At 42.1% G+C, this 21,190-nt stretch overlaps 1 protein-coding gene across 4 annotated transcripts in view; it reads right to left on the bottom strand.

The window, feature by feature from the left end:
• The window catches only part of PAQR8 (progestin and adipoQ receptor family member 8), a 117,010-nt gene that overhangs the window by 34,675 nt on the left and 61,145 nt on the right, over positions 1 to 21,190 (bottom strand). The window contains exons 3-4 of one of the 4 annotated variants that reach the window (XR_006217681.1): positions 16,822 to 16,976; positions 11,518 to 11,704 (exon numbers count right to left, since the gene is read on the bottom strand). The exons of 1 other annotated variant lie outside the window; for it this stretch is intronic. The gene's annotated coding sequence lies outside the window, so the exon portion shown is untranslated. Of the gene's footprint in view, positions 1 to 5,771; positions 5,876 to 11,517; positions 11,705 to 16,821; positions 16,977 to 21,190 lie in introns of those variants that run through there. 2 more of the 4 variants (XM_042986550.1, XR_006217682.1) reach the window with 2 other exon arrangements.

Below are 21,190 nucleotides of genomic sequence, written 5' to 3'. Positions count from 1 at the left end.
GCAGGAGTTGGATGCTTAACTGAATGAGCCACCCAGGAGCCCCTGAGGCATCAGCATTCTTAAGAGAGCCCCAGTTGATTTTATTGTGCAACACAACTAATGGTTTCTAGCTCACAGCTAAAAAAACCACTGTATTATTTACATCCTGGTCTGCTAAACGCTCTCTGCACCCAGAATGGCTGCCCTGCCCTCACCCTGCAGAAGCTCCACTGGTAACAGTGAGTGGATTACTCACTCAAGTGGCTTCAGTGTGCACCAGGGGAACACAGAAAGGCAAGGGGATCAAAGCAGAGCCTGGGCCTTAGGGGAGGCCTCTTATCTCCCCCCAGATGGCTGGTAACCCCACACAGAACAAAAACTGGAGTGGATTTGGACAATTCTTTTAAAAGTAAAGGGACCTCTACAAGAACTTGTTGCTTGAGTAAGAGGGATTAAGGAAAATAAAGGGAACCTGCCAGACTTTGCTCAGAGCCTTCTCATAGAGCAGAGAAAGCTCTGAGCAGGCATACACAGGGGTCTGAGAGGACCCTGGAGATCAACTTGGTCAGAGAGAGCTTCTCAGCCTGGTTCTCTCCTTCCCAGTTTATACCCAATAAAACAGAGAGTGCTTCCATCCTCAGCTCACCCTCCCTATACATAAGAGAGGTCTGGGGACTGACTGTCCTGTTTATCTGGCTAGAGTCATATTCAGCTGCCTAGCAGAACCAGGGCAGAACCAGGGCAGAACCTGGGCCAGAATGAAGAAGGAAACACAGGGGCTAGAGGCCATAAGTCTGTGTCTCTGTCCTATTCTTGGACGCACAGGTGGGATCAGGAAACCTGGATTGGTTCTGTGTACAATGAGTTAAATAACCAAAGCCGTCTGTTTGAAGTGTAGCCCCTAGATTTACTAACCAGACATGATACTAAGAGTTACCATTTATTGGGCAGCTTGTGTGTACTAAGCACTTTATATACATTATCTCTTTTAATTCCACAGTATCTCTTCAGACACAAGGTTTAAGGATCTTACCCAGGGCTGTGCTAGGATGCTAGTGCAGGTTGATGCCCACTCCAGATCCCAAGCTCCAGTCCAGAGTTTCTTAGCACTATTGACATTTCAGTTGGTAATTCTTTGTTTTGGGGAGCTGTACTTTGCATTTTATTACGCTTTACAGGATCTTTGGCCTCTACCCATTACATCCAGTGACATCCTTTCCCCCAACAGTTGTGATAATAAAAAATATCTCCAGAAATTACCAAATGTGGGGGAGGGGGTATCATCCCCTTCCCCATTAAGAACCAGGACTCTAACCGCCATGCTGTCTTATTTCTTCATACTCTATAAGTACATAAACCACTGTGACTCAGAAGAGAGACAGAGTTGGAACCAACACTACTATGGAAGGGATAATCAGAACACTCTAGGAAAGTACTGTACAACAGTAATACCATTTTATGCTACATTTATATACCACTTACAATACACTATGTATTTGTGTAGCCATTATCTCCTTTCATGGCAAATGACTGCATAGCACGATCTAATTCCCAGAGTTAATCCACCTCAAAAATATGACCACCATTAAGAGATCTGTATATTTAGCCTTCTCCAAGAAATTGAGGGAAAAGAACATGTAGTGAAATCCATATTAATCCTTATCCCCATAAGCCATTAGGAGAAAAAAATTTTGCTAATGAATGGTCCTGAGGTAACACGTTATGTGAACTCTTGGAGGACAAGTCTGTTTCCATCTCTTGTCTCCTGCCCACACCTGCCTAGAACAGAGAACTCTCACTAAAGGGCAAACATTTCATGAAACATCTATTTCATAGCAACCTCTATTTGGTTGATTAAAACTAAGATAAAATTATTTTCCCACATTTTTACATCTTTCTAATTTATGTTTTAACAAAATTCCTAAATCAGAAAAAATTAACGTCAATATTTATGAAAGACCCAAGAGCTTAGTGCCAAGTTATTCTTCCCTGCCATTTGACAAAGCAGATCGAAATTCGAGTTTAACTAAAACAAATGTGCACCAGAATCATCCTTTTTAATACATGCCAAGAGAACGGTAGCTATTACATTAGAATAGTATTTGATTGATCAAGGAAAGTAATTATAGGAGGAGCTTTTAAAGTTTTTTTCCTTCAGACTTTCACCAAACTGTTATACTTAATATACAATTAAAATAAGAATGTTCGTTTATTTTATTTTTATTTTTTTAATTTTTTTAAATGTTTTATTTTTTTTTTTTTTGAGACAGAGAGAGACAGAGCGTGAGCAGGGGAGGGGCAGAGAGAGAGCAAGACACAGAATCCGAAGCAGGCTCCAGGCTCTGACCTGTTAGCACAGAGCCCGACACGGGGCTCGAACCCATAAACTGTGAGATCATGACCTGAGCTGAAGTCGGACGCTTAACTGACTGAGCTACCCAGGCGCCCCAAGAATGTTCATTTAAAAAATAAAATCTGATTTCAAAATAAAGCAGCTAGGAACGGTTGCTTTTTGAAGTCACTTAAAAATTTTCTAAGAAGATAGGAGAGTAAAAACAAAATGTTCTCATTCACATATTCATTTGCACAGCCCAACAAAGGGAATATCAGTACCTGGGAAATGATAAATTTATACATAGCTCCAAAGGATTTTTAATATAAAACTATTAATAAACAACAATAATAACAAAAATAGGTAGACTCTATTGAGCACTTATGTGTCGGGCCCTGGACTCAGGGTTTTACATTCATTTCATCTTCATTAGGCACATACTCATTAGCATCTTCATTTTAAGGTTAGAAAACTGAAGCTGAAAGCTGTGCCCCAGATCACAGCAAATCAAGGTTCAAACCATGGGGGTATGAAGCATTATATTATATAACCTAAAAAAATCGGTAATTTAGAAGAAAAATGGAAGAAAAAAAGGATATGTTAATTTTTCACACTGTGTGCCCTGAAGTCCCAAAACTGAAATGGATTTGCAGAACTCACTCTCTTCCCCTTATTTCAACCTAGATCCTCTCACATAAAAACTCAAGTACCAGCCAGGCATTACCTATATATGGGGTAAGTGACTTTCTGGGTACCTTTGTTTTTCAGAGAAAACAAGTCTTTGTTTGTTTGTTTTGTTTTCTGTAAAAATGCACAGTAATGGAAACTGCCTGGTAAAGAGTATCTTCAAAGGGAAAAGAAAAGAAAGGCTTATTTTCTCCAGCCCAGTAGACCATTAAGGTATAAAACAGGTGACAGGACCAACTGTTTTTTTACACACATGACAGCATATACACCCCAATAAAGGTTGTACTTCAAAGCAATTACTTGCCAATCCTAAACACATACACATACCTTTACTGGATGCCCCCTTTAAAACTGCCAGTCCTTCAAGAGGGACTTTCATTACTTTAATGGGCATACTTCCTATTACTATCTCAATCCTGACCTCAGAAACCAGATTTGGTACCACTTGGTTTGGCTCTTTCCCAACTGAGGGAGGTTTGCCATCATGGAGGCAATTCAGTAAATGTGTTACAAACTCTGAAGGAAACTCCAAGCCAGGAGCTCTAAAATTATGCTCAGCAATGACAGCATCACTAGAATTAGTCCACAGCCTGCCAAGATGAGGCTTCTGAAGGGGAGAAATACTCATCTGAATGTATAAATACTGGCATATTTATTTTAACATTTGGATAATGAATTGAAAGAATCAGCTAGATATGTCCAAGTAAATAAATATGCTGTGCAATAATGATACTGCAGATTTTGGTGCAAGCTTCTGAACACCCCCTTGATGAAAAAAGAAAGAAAGAAAGAAAGAAAGAAAGAAAGAAAGAAAGAAAGAAAGAAAGAAAGAAAGAAAAGTTTGTCCTGAAACGATACTTGCAAAATGAATAAATTGCTTTTCCGTTAACTTGCACAATTATTGAAGAGATTTCCTTTTCATGAAGAAAAAAAAAGAGGCCCAACGTCAGCTAGCTGCCAAAATAGCCCTTGGTCTTCCCAGGAAGCTTAAATCTCAGTGTGTGTCAGAAGGTGGATCTATATCTACAGCAGAGAGGAAAAGGAGTGGGGTCATCTCTCTTCCCCTGCTCCTCAAAGCCTAGAAAACTTCCAATGGAGAAATCCACTCAATAGGATTCCTGGGGCCCTGGCTCATCTTGAATTAGCTGTTATACTGAATAATTAAACTAATTACCATACAAAATTAACCACAGGGATATGTTAATACACAACATTATTTAACTAATTGAAGGAAGTTGGATACCCAAAATAAACAACAGGGGAAAAAATGTACTGGTCATTTGTTTATCTCTAGACACACATTTGGATACCCACCCACTGAGGTCCTAAACAGCCTAGTGCCCAGCCAGATGACCCGGTGAAGGGTGTAGCAGCTCAGAGGTGAATATAGGCTGTGAACAGCGTAAGAGGGCAGTCAAGGACAGTCCACCTTCCATGCAGGTATCTTCCTACTGCCGTTAGTAAAGGAAGTCCTCACCAACAGAAACAATCCAAAACTGTACACTTCTCGTGTTTACTCGGCCGTGGAATGCAGTGCATTCGTGGGCCGTGTGTCCCTGTGTGTGTGCGCGCGCGCGTGCACGTGTCCCCCCCTCCCCACTCCGGCCCCGTTGCTGATTTTCCTCCAGTTTTTACTCATAAACAGCTTCTCTCAGAGTATAGGAAAGTGGGGAGCAAGTAACACAAGTGGATCTAGAAATTAAATACACCTTTATTATGTGCCTAAAAGCACACACAGACAGAACTTACGTGTACATTTGAAATCTCACTCCTTAACTACTCTTTTAAGCCCAGACTGTTCTCAATGGGTCCCTGGGCAAAATCACTTCTAACACAACTTAGAAACAGGAGATGCAGCAAAGATTCCTTCCGGGCCCGCGGATCTCCCCCCGGTCGGTCTGTGTTCCAGGGCCCAGAGATGCACTGGAAGCTGCGGTGCCTTGGCTGGCTGCAGGTCCTCGCACCAGGTCATCGATATGCCTCTCCCTCGTCCCTCCCGCCCCCCATCTGGGGTGCACTGGTTTTGCTCCCCGGAGGGAATGCCCTCTGGAGGTTTCCATGACCCCGTTCCACCGAGAGGGTGTGTCCCCTAGGCGGAGACGTTCCGTGAGTCCCTCCCTGCCCCCTCACCCCCTCACCTCCAGCCACCCCGATCCTCTGCCGCGGCGTTCCATCTCTCCGACCCCCTGTGCTCCACAACGTAACCCCGGCTCCCGCCACAATTCTGCTCCCGGCGCCCCCTCTCGGAGAAGCCCCTCCATCTTTCCCCCGAGAAACCACGCGCCTCCCCACCCCCCGACTCTTTCCGGGGCTCCCCTCCCGCCCCGCCCGCCTCGGGCTTCCTCCCCTCCGCACTCCCCTCCGGCTTCAGTTCCCCTCCGCCCTGCGGAGGGCGCCCCGAGAATGCCGACAGGACACCCTCGTTCCGGCACCGAAGCTCCCCAACGTCGTGGTCCTGACCCCTCGGTCCTCCAGCCTCGGGCTCCGGGAGTCCCCAGCGTCTGGGTCCTGACCTGCCGCCTCACCCTCAGGGCTCAAGCTCTGAGACTCCCCAACACCGGGGCGCTGAGCCCCGGCCCCAGAGCTCGGCGTCGTCAACCTCTCGATTCTGGAAGCCCCTCGGGGCTCGGGGTGTGGGGCTCCCCAACGTCGCGGTCCTGACATCCCTTCCCCCCCACCCCCCGCGCTCGCGTCCCGGGGACTCCCCAACGTCGCGGTCCAGATTCCCCCCCCCCCCCCCCCCCCCCCCCCCGGCTCGGCGCCTGCGACTCACCGGCAGGAGCGGTGACTGAGCCCGCGCGCGAGCCCAGCCCAGCCCGGCCCGCACTCCGGCTCGGGTTCCCGGCTACCAGCTTCCCGCAGGCGGCGGTGACTGCGGCGGGCACGGCACAGGGGAGCGGCCCGGGGGAGGGGACCGCCGGGGGCGGGCACCGCCCGGCTCCGCCCCTTCCCGGCCGGGGGCGGGATGCGCAGACCCGCGCGCCCACCGCGGCCCGGGTGCCGCCTCACCGAGAAGTTGACTGACACCTCTTCCTTCCACCCCGGGGTCAGACCTGCGCAGCCCCCTTTCAGCTAGACACACCCGAGGGCTTGAGAAAGAAACACGTTAACCGCTGCCCCATCCGTTTCAAGAACCCACTCCAGGAGGCCATTTCCGAGGGTTTTCTGGTTTCTGGTTTTGGGGGGTGTTTTGGGAGAAGGGGGAAGGCAACAACAACAAACTTCTTTAGTCTCAAGACGATTCAGATTCTGGCCTCTCAGCCACCCGCATCTGCACATTCAGGGTCATTCTGCCTATGAAGTCATGTTATAACACACCAGGGAGGGCCCTTGTAGACACACATTTTCACACCCCTGAGATAACACCCGTGAAGTACTCTCCCGTGATTATGCACCACACAAACTTCTTATGCTGACAAGCTAGGAACCATTTCTATACCCCCACATCCTCAATCCATAGCTCACTAGCCAGACCACGGTATCAATGATCCACACATACAAGGGGGCAGGGCAGAAGAGACTTGCTCTCCTCACCCACAACGTTGCTATTTTACCATGGCAAAGATACCCTTAAGATGTGGGAGCACTGGGGCTCCTGGGTGGCTCAGTCAGTTGAGTATCAGACTCTTGATTTTGGCTCAGGTCATGATCCCAGGGTCTCAGAATGGAGCCCTGCAGAGGGCTCCAGGATAATGTGGAGCCTGCTTGGGATTCTCTCTCCCTCTCTCTTTCTCTCTCTCTCCCTCTGCCCCTCTCCCCTGCTGGTGCGCGCTCTCTCTCTCTCTCAAAAAAAAAAAAAAAAAAAAAAAAAAAAAAAAAAAAAAAGGGAAGAAAAAAAAAGAAAAGATGTAGGAGTAACAATTAACAAATTAACAAATCAAATTGGCTTTGCTATTAAAAAGCAGTGTCCATGATCTGGAAGAAAGAAAAACCCTGAGAAGATGGCCTGAACCAATGCTACTGGAAGAGGTTCATTTGATTCATGTCATTTTTTTTTTTTTTTTAAGTTTCTATATTTTGAAAGAAAGAACACAAGATGGGGAGAAGGAGAGAGAGAATCCCGAACAGGCTCCACACTCTGCACTGAGTGGTATGGGGGGCTCCATCTCATGACCCAGAGATCATGATCTGAGCCAAAATCAAGAGCCCCACTAAGCCACTCAGGCACCCCATATCATTATTTTTCTGAAACAATCAGGCCTAACTCTGGTTTGTTGATACCTGGCACTTTGCCATTTTACCACCCTGCTTCAGTGACATGTTTAAACAAACACCTCACATTTGTGCAATGTTTTCACTTTTCAAAACATTTTAAAATACATTATTGTCTTTATCTTCAGCAAAATATCATGAAGCAAAGACAGTAGGTTTTCCAACAGGGGTTATTTGAATTTCATACATGAAGACATTTAGACTCAGCAATTAGGGGCGCCTGGGTGGCTTGGTCGGTTGAGCGTCCGACTTCGGCTCAGGTCATGATCTCACAGTCCGTGAGTTCGAGCCCCGCGTCGGGCTCTGTGCTGACAGCTCAGAGCCTGGAGCCTGCTTCCGATTCTGTGTCTCCCTCTCTCTCTGACCCTCCCCCGCTCATGCTCTGTCTCTCTCTGTCTCAAAAATAAATAAACGTTAAAAAAAAAAAAAAGAAATAGACTCAGCAGTTAAATGGCCAGGTTTGAAGCAGAGTCAGGACTAGGAAAGAGTAAGGGGCCTGGTCTTCAGGGCCACTGCTCTTCCCACAAAATCACAGGTCCAGCACATATAGATCCTGATGGAAATATCACAGTCGGCCTTTGGTAGATTTGCCTCACCATCTCTGCTTCACCCCAAAGATGTCAGGGAATTCTCCTGAATTTACAAAAACACAAGCCTTCAATATCAACAGGCGTTTCTTTTTTGGCCAGAGATCATAAATGTACAGCAGAGTTGATGAGAAGAAATAAAAAGTCCCCTTTTTTCCCTCTCTCTGCCACTCTAGAAACAAAATTACAGGTCAGCAAATACGAAGGCCCAACCCCAGGCTCAATCCAACTGAAGGGAGCTGTCAGTGAGGGCTGATGAGTCTGCGAAATGCATGTTGATTATTCTTGCAGCTTTTCTTCTCCCTTCACCTGGAGAGTGGAGAAGGGTTCTCTTGTCTTAAAAGAAGATCAACAAGTCCTTTAAGGCTTTCTCAGTGTCATGATGAGAAAATGGTAAATGTTCCTTTCCTAGGAACCTTCGTCTAGGGGAGGGCACGAAAGTGCAGCATTAAGTACAATGGGTGTCAGGCATTTTTATCTGTGGGCAGAGGGTTCTGTTTATAAATGGAGCTTTTAAGTGTGGTAAAATACACGTAACATAAACGTTACCACCTTAATCTTTTGAAAAAAGTTTTAATTGTGGTAAATTAAGCATAATATAAAATTTGCCACATAACCACTTTTCAAATGTATCATTCAGTCGTCTTAAGTACATTCACATCCTTCATGCCTTTTAAAACTACTTGGATCTCACACTAGCTTCTTCCACTTTTTACTCTGAGGTGATGGCCCATTTCAGTTTGGGCAGTGCAGTGATATTTTGGTAACTCTGGAAAAAAGAGTCCTAAAGTGACCTTCCTATTTTTGAATTAATAAAAGGCTCCTGGATCTTTCATAAGGGATAGTAAGGATGGCCTTTAATATATAGAAATTCACAGCCAACCTCCCTCCATGTAACACTTTCATCTGGCAACAAAATTTTGATTTGGGGTTTTTCCAAAAGCTGGAAACAGGCAAGATCTGGGATATTGCAGAATTTCCTCTAAAATGAGAATGCTAAACCGCTAACCCAATCAACATTCTATCAGACACATTTCCCTTTCAGATTGCCCTTGAAAACCACAGACACAGCCAATATACAGCGTAATTAAAAAATAGATATGCAAGACTAAGGAGCTATTTTTGTCCCAAACTCTAACAAAATAATTTGGTCCATTTTATGTTGTATACATACCACACTGACACTGTTTTTCTATTACTTTCATGGTGTGTTTATATAGCATTGTTTTTCCAAGAAGCTCAAAGTGCATGTGATGGCATAATATCCCTAAACCTCATACATTTTATGAGAAGTAGGAAGGGGGTAAGAACTGTTAGCCTTACTGTGACATGGAGAAATGGAAGCATGATATAGTTAAACCATTTGCTGGAACATCTATACTGGTTTGTAGTGGTCTATCCTAAAAGGCCTACTCATGAAAACTCATACAGGAAACATCTTATGAGAAAACTGAGGGCATTTTTCCACTATCTTGGCAGTGAAAAGGAAAAGCACTTTGCACTGTGGACCACTATCCTACACCATACACAAAAATTAACTCAAAATGGATTAAATACTTGACTATAAGACCAGAAACCATACAACTACTAAGAAAAAACATACATGGGAAGCTCCTTGACATGGCTTTTGGTGACGTTTTTTGGATTTGACTTCAAAGCAACAAAAGCCAAAAATGAACCAATGGGACTACATCAAACTGAAAATTTCTGCCAAGCAGCAGAAACCACTAATAAAATAAAAAAAGCAGCCTACTGAACGGAGAAGATATTTGCAAATGATATATCCAATAAGGGGTTAATATCCAAACTACATAAAGAACTCATACAACCCAATGACAACATCACAAACCCAGATAATCCAACTTAAAAATAGGCCTTTAAAATGAGAAGATCTGAATAGGTATTTTTCCAAAGAAGACATGTAGATGGCCAATAGGCACATGAAAATATTCTCAGTGTCACTAATCATCAGGGAAATGCAAATAAAAATCACAATGAGATATCATGTCACATCTGTCAGAATACAAAAAGACAAGAAGTAAGAAGTGTTGGTAAGGATGTAGAGAAAAGGAAACACTCATGCACTGTTAGTGGAAATGTAAATTGGTACAGCCAATATGAAAAACAGTATGGAGATTCCTCAAAGGAACTACCCTGTAGTCCAGCAATTCCACTTCTGGGTATTTCTCCAAAGAAAATGAAAACACTAATTAGAAAAGATATACACACTTTTATGTTCATCGGAGCATTATTCACAATAGCCAAGATATGGAAACAATAAAAGTGTCCATCAATGGATGAATGGATAGAGAAGATGTAGTGTATATATACAATAGAATACTACTCAGCCATAGAATAGAATGAAATCTTCCCATTTGTGACAACATGGATGGATCTTCAGGGTATTACGCTAAGTGAGGTAAGTCTGGCAGAGAAAGACAAATGGCATATGATTTCATATATATGTAGAATCTAAAAAACAAAACAAAAGAACAAAAACTCATAGGTGCAGAGAACAGATTGGTGGTTGCCAAAGGGGAAGAGGGTTGGGAGGTGGGTGAAATGGGAGAAAGTGGTCAAGAGGTACAGACTTCCAATCATAAAATAAGTAAGTCATGGGGATGTAATGTACAGCATGGTGACTATAGTTAATAATATTGTTTTGCATATTATGTAACTTTATATGGTGACAGGAAAATAGGCTTATTATTGTGGTGACTATTTTGCAGTCTATACAAATATTAAATCATTATGTTGAACACCTGAAACTAACATAGTGTTATATATCATTATACTTTAATAATAATAAAAAAAAAAGTGTGTGCTTGAAAGTCAGACCATCTTGAGTCTGAACCCCTTTACCATCATCTAGAGCCTTTGGTAGTGTACTTCAGGGTTCGTATCTGTAAAATGGGAATAATAATTGTAACCAGTTTATATATTTATTGCTAGGATTAAATGAAGCACACATTAAGCACTCAACATTGTGCTTATCACATAATGAGGGCTTGATAAATGTGGGTAAAAAAGAAATGGCTGCTTATAGGACATTCTACTTGAAGAGAAGATATACTTATTCCAGCAGACTTCATAGGAGTAATTTGGAGAAACTTGAATATCTATCTATTTTTTAATGTTTATTTATTTTTGAGAGAAGGGGTGGGGGCAGAGAGAGAGAGGGACAGAGGATCCAAAGCAGGCTCCACACTGACAGCAGAGAGCCCATGTGGGGCTCAAACTCACGGATTGTGAGATCATGACCCGTGCTAAAGTCAGATGCTTAGCCGACTGAACCACCCAGGCGCCCTGAATATCTATATTTTTAATCCTGAAGTCAAATCTATACATTCCTTAACATTCCATCATCAGACAGACATCCACCCTTAGCTTTTCTATTCACACCCCCTGCCAGCTGGCCAAGTGGGGAAGCAACCATGATACTAATTTCACACACAAGATTCTAATGAGCTGTGGTTGAATCAAATTAAAAATAGAAATAAGAACAATGGTAATGGTTTTATTGTATTGTGTGTTTATGGTATCTTACTAATGGTGGAATGGTAGGGGTTCATTAATTTGATTTCGTCTGGAGTGGTTCATTCCTTTTTTCCCCTATTTTATTTCTTAATGATAACAATTAATAAATAATAAATAAATAAATAATTTATTTATTTACTTATAAATAAGTAAATAATAAAAATAAAAATTTTCCCCATTTTATTTCTTAATGATAACAATTAACAATTCAGGGAGCAAACCAATTAACACATGTAGACAAGGGAGGCAAGATCCAGCAATTGCTCCTGGGCCCTCTGCAAACCTGGGCACGTGTGAAGTTGTGTGGCCTTGCATTTGATCTCCCACTGTGAGGTAACCTGTGCCTCACTGAAGAGCTTCAGATGGGAAACTATAAGGATGAATGATAAAATGACAGACTAGTTATGCAAACAATATAAATTCCTACATTCCAACAACATTTAATGTATATAAGTGTAAATTTTAACATTTATTCTAAATAAGACTTAAATTTAGAAAATACAATTTATAATTGGATCATAGAAATTTAATGGCAAATGAAAGTGTGGATATTAAAATACGAGGACTTTACTTATTCTTTAGAAGAATGAAAAGCCCCAGAATAAATAGCCCTGGTTGCCCCCATCTTGAAATATCCTAACAATTATGTTTCTTCCCTTCACTTTGCTCCTAATTCTTAGTCATTTTATCCTGGGGGGTCGGGGGGTGGAGGATGGGTAATCCCTGACCCTGGCAAATCAGAGGAGTTGAACTTGCAAGACTAAGGTCAAAAATTTGGGGAAGTAAACATTTTTTTAGTCTGTCCAACTCCAGTTCAATCTGGGCTGTGTTCTAAAGGAAGATTTAGAAGAGAAATTTCTCGGCTTTAGGACTAGTGAAGAAGAGCCATGTGAATTCACCCAGGATGGAAAACTGAGACTTGAACCTCTGGCCTTTGCCACATCCCCCACTGCTGTGTTGGTGGGGGAAGTATACAACCCCTTATAGCTCATTTCTGTCTATCATCTATCATCTAAATTAGGTTGATGAGCAAAGGCACAGACCATCCTCTGTTAAAGAGTGGTGGGGTAGGGCCAGAATCTGCTATAGGGGCAGAGAGTTCTGTCCACTGCCTTTTAGTTGATGTCTATCTAAAAGAGACTTATCTTGGCTCTTGGGTCTTTTAAAGAGCATGGAAAAATGAAAATGGCAATCTTGGACAAGAAGACTAACAATTGCATTATTCATGCTAGATTCTGGCTTGGTTTCAGGGTTTTAATAATTTTAAAAAGAAAAAAAATCAGTGCAACAATTGACTGGTTTAAGCCAGCACCTGTTCACTGAGTCTGTTTTTACTGCCCAGGGGCAAGCTAGGGAGCTGGAACTGGCTTGTCCATGTGGCCATCTGGAAGACCTCTCAGAATAGAGGAGATCTAAGGCTATATACCCAGCCCAGATCTTAGGAGTGGAGTAGACAAATTGGAATCTTCATATGTGTACCTCTCTGAATGAGCTCAGCAACCTGAATGTTAAGCCAGGTTTAAAGTTATAAGTTTGGTCAAAAGTGACCTTTGGTTTATTGAGACACAGGGTCTTGAGCTGACCTCTCTTACATCATTACATCATTTTGTAATTCCCTATGAACTTCTTTGGTTTCTCCACTAGACTGCAAGCTCCTAGGCAGCAAGTTTTGTGTACATGCCATTTGTTGTCACACCCATATGACCTAGTACATAGTATGTGCTGGAAAAAAAATATCACTGAATAAGTGAACAAATAATGTAAATACATGGCATATTTGGAATCCAGTTAGCCCAGGAGTCCATGATCATTAAGTCCAGATCCCTTACAGGAGGTAGGATGATCTAGAAATGGGACTAGAAAAGAATATGCCCCAGGGGTGGAAACAATGAGGACAAGAAAAAGCCACTGAGGAGAAGCATGTTTTCCCATTTGGGAGAGGGGGAAAGAGAAGGAAAAAGAATGAGAAAGGGTAATTCTGGGTATGCTACAGAAATAGACCTTTTTTTTTTTTTTTAATCAAACTGAATTGAATTGAAGTAAACTGAATTCATCCTGAAGAGTTCAAATTAAAGTAAAATCCTTGGGGCACCTGGCTGGCTTGGTCGGTACAGCATGAAAGTCTTGATCTTGGGGTTGTAAGTGTGAGCCCCACATTGGGTGTAGAGATGACTTAAAAATAAAAATCTTTTTCCAATTCTGTGTCTCCCTCTCTCTCAGTCCCTCTCCCCCTCATGCTCTCTTTTTCTCAAAAACAAACATTAAAAAATTTAAAAAAAATCTTAAAAGAAATAAAGTAAAATTCTTCTCCCTCCCAATTAAATTAGATTTCTCCAGTTATTCGTCCCACTAGACTATGATTCTTCAGCCCTGAAGACACTCAGGGAGGAAACTGGGAGCCACTCTGGGCATAGAGATCCAAACTTTTTTGGGTCTTTCTCCCCAAATGTTCCTGACAGCCTCCAAGAATTACCTAACACTTTGGGTGTTTTGACCAGAGTCTTAGAATCCTGGCAACGCCAATGTGAAGTTTCAGCAGGAATCTCACAGGGCAAATAGTTTCTGGGGTAAAATATGATGACTGTGGCCTGACCAAATTAACTATGATCCATGCATGAGATAGAATACTATACTGTCTTCAAAAATCATGCAGACCACATGGCATAGAGAAACTTGCAGTCTGTAGTTCTGTGGTTTAACAAAACAGAGCAGGCTGTGCAGTGTAATCCAGTTTTTTAAAAAAGACATATATGGGGGTGCCTGGTTGGCTCAGTCAGTAGAGGATGCAACTCTTGATCTTGGGGTTTAACTTCAAGCCCGTTGCGTGTAGAGATTACTTAAAAATAAAATCTTATAAAAATAAATATAAATTTAAATATATATCACAAGAAAAAAAAAGAAAGAAAGAAAAGCAAAAGAAAGTTATGCACTCATAATGGTTATTTCTCGATGGTGATATTCCAGGAGAACTTGAGTTTCTTTTTTATAACTTTCATCATTTTTCAAAATATCCTTAATAAAATAAACATGTAAACAAATGGCTGTTGTTCATTGTTCTGCACATAAGTATAATTATAATGGACTATAATTAACTGTACATTATTACAGGACAAAAATATAATGAAATTAATTATAGCAATTGTGATGTGTTGGTGCTTTGTGAGTACCCTATGTTTCTGACCTCATAACAACAGCAAACAGTATCTTTATTCTCTTTTTAAAATAGATGTTAAAAGAAGTAACTTGCTTAAGGCAACCATAAACTGTGTCAGAGTCACCCCATCATCAGTGGTGCTGGGGAAGCAGATGGCAGGGAGGTCAAAATCAGCATGCTTGGATTCCAAGAACTCAAGGTTCTCGGAGGGGACGCTGAGTGCAATATGCAAGGTGCCCCTTCTCTTAACAGCCACTAATGGGCATGACTGGCTCCATCAGCCAGCTCCTTTGGACCTGAACAACCTCCTTTCCTGCCATGCTCCTCTTTAATGGTGCATTCGACATCTCTCATCCCCTCTATTAAATCAGGGCTAGAAGAGAACTGTGCTGGCTGATCCAATTTTATTGAGATTGAGTCCAGTAAACTGTGCAACAAGATGAGGCCTGGCTACTTTAAGTCTCTCTCTCCCTTCTCTCTACCTCTTTAGACAAATCCAATTAGTCCTAATCCCTCTACATTTTTGACAAGGGGGTCAGCAAATCATTTAGGTCAGAAGGGAAATATCTTATTTGGATGCTGTGAGGCCACTAAATAAGATTTTAGTCTGGAGACGTAGGGACATGTGCCTATTACTCAATATGCAGTAGTCCTATTATTAATTCTTTCATCTATTCAGGAAATATTTATTGAAGGCCATGTAAGTGCTAAGAACACTTTGCTAAGACCTAAAGATAAAAAGATACACTTGATGCAATCTCCATCCTCCCCTCTAATAGAGAAGACATATTTATACAAATAATTATGATACAAGGGCTATAAGAGAGGGATACTGGACATTATGGAAAAACAAGGGAGGAGCGCCTAGTTCCTTAGTCACCTGGTGTTTTAGTGTTGGAAGGGTCAGCAAAAGCTCAAGGTGAGTCATGAAGGATGAGGTCTAAATAAGCAAACTGGAGAAGAGGGAACCATTCGGCCTGAGGAAACAGCAGAGACAAAAGCCAAGAGGCACACAACAGCACCACACTTGCAGGAATAACAATGGCTAGTGTGTAGGGCACATATGGATGCAACCCCTGCTTACAGCCTGCAACAAGGAAGGAAGAGACGGTACAGTCCATAACCAAAGAGTTTTACTGTCTGTCACTAAATCATACGTGTAGAATATTAAAGAAAGTAAACGCAACCCTTTACTTTGGGTTCCAGTGGCATGTTTCAACTCATAAAATCCTCAGGGGAAGAGAGAATTCAGAAGCAGCTCCTCTTACCCCACTGATTCCTCTAACTAGCACCAAGATTTAGTATCAATATTCGTGGTGGCCATGTGATCTGTACCCCGAGTAAGCAAGGACTGGAGATCATCCCTCCGCTTTGGGCTCTCTCTGTCTCTCTCTGTCTCCTCTCTCCTGCTCATTTCTTTGGTACATTTAAACTTTTTCATTCCCTTCACTCCCTGCTGTGCTCGCATCCCACCTCTTCTTGTGGTCAGTCTTCGAGAGGCTGTCAATCACTCAGTTCCATCCACCTCTGCTGCTGGACTGGGTCAGGGGCTTCAAATCAAGTGGGTGGGGGAAAGAGCCTAAGAGCTGGCCTCATAGTCAAATATCTGAAAGATCTTCAGACCTTTCATGTGGCCTCATTTACTGTTTGCTAGCCAAGCAATTTTGAATTGTTACATTAAGCCTGTCAATTTCTCTGCCTTGGGGAACAGTCTCAGCTTTGGTGATAAGTAGACCACGGAGATTGAGAAAATTGGAGAAAGAAAATCCATCCTACCACATGGGAGAAACCATGGCAAGGGGTGATATGGGAGAAGGAAGCAGGGGTCACATAATAAAGGACTACACATGTCCTAGGAAGGAACAATGAAACTGCACAATGATTCCCCACCAGAGTTGGGGATGGGGGCAAACCCCCTTCATGTCATCAATTTCTCTGCTATTGTAGGTTCTTGTTCTGATGGGAGCATGGCATAGCCCCCAGGTGTATTGGGTCACTACAATAGATAGACACTTATAAACAAGGAAATTGCATGAGATATTTTGTTTTTGACGTATTTTTCTGGAGGCAATGTGGGAGAAGGAACTGAGACTAGTGAGGCTGGAGGCATGAGAAACTGGGAAAAGAGACTGGTTAGGAGGCAGGTGCAGTCAGATAGACATGAGCTGATGAGGGCTTGAAGGAAGGCAAGGGTATTGTGGATGAAGAGCAAACACCAGATTTAAGAAGCATCTAAAAGGCAAAATCAATAATAGCATTTGGTGACTAACTGGAAGTAGGAGGTTGGATCCCGGTGCTGTGTGCTTATATAAAAATACAGATCGCTGTATTACCTAGGTCTTGGTTCTCATCTCACTGTGTCAGAATTCTTGATTAAACAGTCTTCCCAGTATCCTCCGCAGAGGCTGAAACCATCTGGTATCCCAGCGCTGTTTCCAGCACATAGCACCATGCCTGATACATAGCAGGTCTTTAAAAAAAATATTAACTGAAAAGATAAACAAACGAATGAATGAATGAATTAATTAATTAATTAATGAAAGGCATAAAGAATGACCTACACATGGATGGCTTAAATGACTGGATAGTCAGGGAAGCTGTCAACTAAAGGAGGAAGTACTGGAAAAAAAAGGAGGGTGGCCTCCAAAACTGCAATTTTATTTTCCTTATGTTGGGTTTGAGGTGCCTGTGGGATCTTCCGAGAAGATGTTCAGTTGCAATGGGAGCCCAGGGGAGGGTTCTAGTCTGGCATTATAAAGTAGGTAGTTGTCAGTGAATTGGCAGACATTCATAGCACAGGTAGAGGTAGGACAACTCTGCAGAGTGAAGCAAAGAGGGCTAAGAGAAAAGAAGTTATTTCTAACCAGAAGGCTGGTGTTTTTTTTTTTCTTATTGTTTGTGTTTTTATTGAAATATAATTCACATACCATACATTTCATCATTTTGAAATGTGAAGTTAAGTAGCTTTTAGTGTATTTACAATGTTGTACAACCATCACCACTATCTAATTCTAGAACAATTTCGTCATCCTCAAAAGAAACCCCATAGTCATTAGCTGTCATTCCCCATTCTCTGTTCCCGCCGGTCTCTGGTAATCACAAATTATCTGTTTCCATGAATTTGCTTATTCTGGATATTTTATTTAAATGGGAGTCATCTAATATGTGACTTTTGTGTCTGGCTTCTTTCACTTAGCATGATGTTTTCAAGGTTCCTCTGTATTTAGCATGTGTCTGCACTTCATTCAGAAGGCTGGTGTTTGATCTTTAGCAAAGTTTCTTGTACTCCCATCTTTGATCTATAAGGCTCCCTTGACCTCTTGAGTACATCCCTCAAAGTCCAGATGGTGGGTCCCTTCTTTAATCCATAGAATTTGGAAAATCTTTATGCTTGCCCCTTCTCCACTCATGCTCTGCCTCTCTCTCTCAAAAATACATAAACATTTCTAAAAAATGAAAAAAAGGGGCGCCTGGGTGGCTTGGTCAGTTGAGCATCCAACTTCGCCTCAGGTCATGATCTCTTAGTCCTTGAGTTTGGGCCCCACATTGGGCTCTGTGCTAACAGCTTAGAGCCTGGAGCCTGCTTCGGATTCGGTCTCTCTCTCTCTCTGCCCCTCCTTCACTCATGCTCTATCTCTCTCTCTCAAAAATAAATAAATATTAAAAAAACCAGAAATTCTTTATGCTTAAAGGAGCCATAAAAATCAGACTTCTCTGGGCCACAAGAATGTCTTCTTTTTTCTGACTCCCAGGGCACACACTGTGTGCACTTTGCAATTAAATGCCTGTAAATTTTCTGTCTTCCTTCTCAAATCAGAGTGAAAGAGAGTATGGAGTGTCATGTGCTATATTTTTCTTCTATTGTTTACAACACTTAACACAGCATTCTATGGAATTATTCCTCCAATCAAATAGAAATCAAAATGACACTTAAATTATCTCTCTAATTGCTAAGATGTTTCCAGGAACACTATTACTTCATTTTTAAAATGGATTTGACTATTTTTTCTTAGACTTTGTAATAGATTGCTCTTTGATTAACTGTCCAGTTCATGATTATTTCCCATTTTCTAGAAACTGGTCCTCTTCTGTCCCTATCCCAGGCTGATACAGCTAGAAAGCCCTAGTCCAGCTATACTGGGTCTTTATGGCTCATGTTCATTCTCAGTGGCTGATGCTCATTTCATACCAACTGTTAAATATTTTCAATATTATTCTTATACTACCATTTACATTGTAGCTGCAATAGTACACAGCAGCTCCCTCCTCCCCGCCACATATGACTATGTCACTCTAGTCACAGCTAGATGGTCCAAGAAAATGTACCTGACCCAAGCCTTGTCAATTAGTCTGCCTTCATGAAGAATTTGGATTTAGTTCATCCTTAATCTATATGATGTTTTGAACAACAAGAAAGTAAATTCAGGAGATATTGGCAGCATGCAAACTGGAAAACTAGACAGAGCCAGTTGGAGCAAATGAGAGAAAGAAAACAGTGAGGGAGTCTTTCCTACAGAGAAGGGCCTGCAAGAGATGAATCTAGAGTCTTAATGTCTCCAAACCCTTGGTTCTAATTCATTCTTGCAGGCTGGCTTTGTCTCTACCCTTGAGCTCCATTAAGTGCCTATGTATCTTTAGGTGTTGAGTTGTTTATGAAGGTACTAATATTCTTGTTTGGGGGGGGGGGCGGGGGAAGAACCTGAAAGGAGAAGAGCTACTTTTGTTTAATTCTTTTCCCCTCACTCCTCCATTTCACCAACTCCCAACCCCTTCCACCAGGTTGATGCTCAGCTGGCATGCACCTTTGTGACTGTATAGGATGTTAAATATTTTGTATATCATCTTGCTTCTCCAGTCCTCATCCCTGCACCCTCACAACCCTCTCCTGCATGTTCTTGCCGGCACAATGGGATGAAGGATCAGAATTGGGTTCTGTTTGAGGCAAAGGAAAATACTAAAGTGCCATTCCTTGCCCACGACAGTTTCCAACATATATCTCTTCTTAGCTTTTTAGCTAGCTCCAGTGAGTTTCTATTATTGATAATCAAAGAAGTTCTAATTGAGAATGCTTTTAATGTAAACATTAAGATTTTTTTTTTTCATGAAGGTGGAATAGACTTTAGAAATTACTCCATCATTGGACAGATGAGAAAGCAGATCCAGAAAGCCAGAGACCTTGAAAGCATCACACAGACATGTGAGAGTCGAGACTGTAGGTCTCCTTGTATTCTTCTGGGTGTCTTTCCCTTCAACACTCCCTCTCCTCTGCCTCAGACCCCTGGCATCATGCACATATGGAAGATGCTTGCATCATTTAATGGCAGAAGAAATTACAGTAATTAGTGCTTGTATTACATGCCCTGATAACTGTCACTGATAAGGAGAGTACAACTTCATTTTAGGGGGTGTGGGCCACTTTGAGTCTATCAACAATCCTTGTTGAACTGATAGAAGATATTGACTGTGGCTGACAAGCAGGAATTGATGCACACTGTGGTATGGTGGTTTAATTCATTAATTATCAAATAAAGACAGCACTGAACTGTCTAGGACACATTAAGAGGATTTTCTGCTCTTTGCTTTGCTCCTACCAAGCTTTCTGACCACCCCCACCCAATGGCACCACCATATCACAACACATCCTCTTCCATTAGAATTGTCACTCCACTTTCTGCAGCCTCTGTCCTACTCTACAGCTGGCAAAGGAAAGTGAGGAAACATAGAATGTCTTATAACATCAAGGATCTCTCCTGTATCACTGGTTGTGAAATGGTCCCTTGATTGGTCAAGTCCTAGCCGGGCGGCAGGTAGCACAGCAGGATGCCTCATGTCTAGCCAGACACTTTGAGCAAGCCAAGGTGAGACATGATGACAGTCTGTAGACACTTTTCATGCCTGTCAGGCTGGAGTGCCTGTCATCTTAAGGCATAAAACACCAAGCTGGATGGATTCAAGAGATTTAGTTCATGCTCCTAAGGGAACAGTCCTGTGGTTTTGACCCCACTTCAGTCACTACTTTCAGTACGGCTGCAGATACATTATTTAAATCTTCTCCATTTCAGTTTGTTTATTCAAAAGTACACCACTGACTTACTTCTGAGTCTCTGTTATTTAGAATCTCATGGCTTGGCCTATGCTATTTATTTTGCTTCTTTTTAAGTCTCATTTACTTATTTTGAGAGAGAGAGAGAGGGGGAATCTCAAGCAGATTCTGTACTGTCAGTGCAGAGCCAGAAGCAGGGCTCGAACTCATGAACCATGAGCTCATGACCTGAGCTGAGATCAAGAGTCAGACACTTAACTGACTGAGCCATCCAGCTGTCCCTATGCTTTTTATTTTGTTAAATATTTTTTCATTTGTTACCAAAAGAATCATATTTAGCCAAATAACCAACGTCTACCCCAGACTGTAAATTTCTTGAAGACAAATACTGTTAATTGTTTGGCATACTGCCAGGATAGCAGCACTTACAAATCCATTAAAACCTTGAGTATAACTACTTAATAATGATACTTCAATTCAATTTAGCAGCAACATATTGACTTCTTCTGTAGTGGGTATCTGTTTCTGCCAGCATCTTTTCCTTTAGGAACTCACACTCCCTCACATGGCAGTGCTAACAGTCACATTTCCCCACTTGCCCTGGCCTGTGGGTCAAGAATGGACGCAGGCTGGCTGATCAGAGTTTCCTAAACCCTTGG

This window comes from Panthera tigris, chromosome B2, assembly GCF_018350195.1.
Source record: "Panthera tigris isolate Pti1 chromosome B2, P.tigris_Pti1_mat1.1, whole genome shotgun sequence".
NCBI classification, from domain to species: domain Eukaryota; kingdom Metazoa; phylum Chordata; class Mammalia; order Carnivora; family Felidae; genus Panthera; species Panthera tigris.
This window is presented reverse-complemented; position numbering and strand designations above follow the sequence as displayed.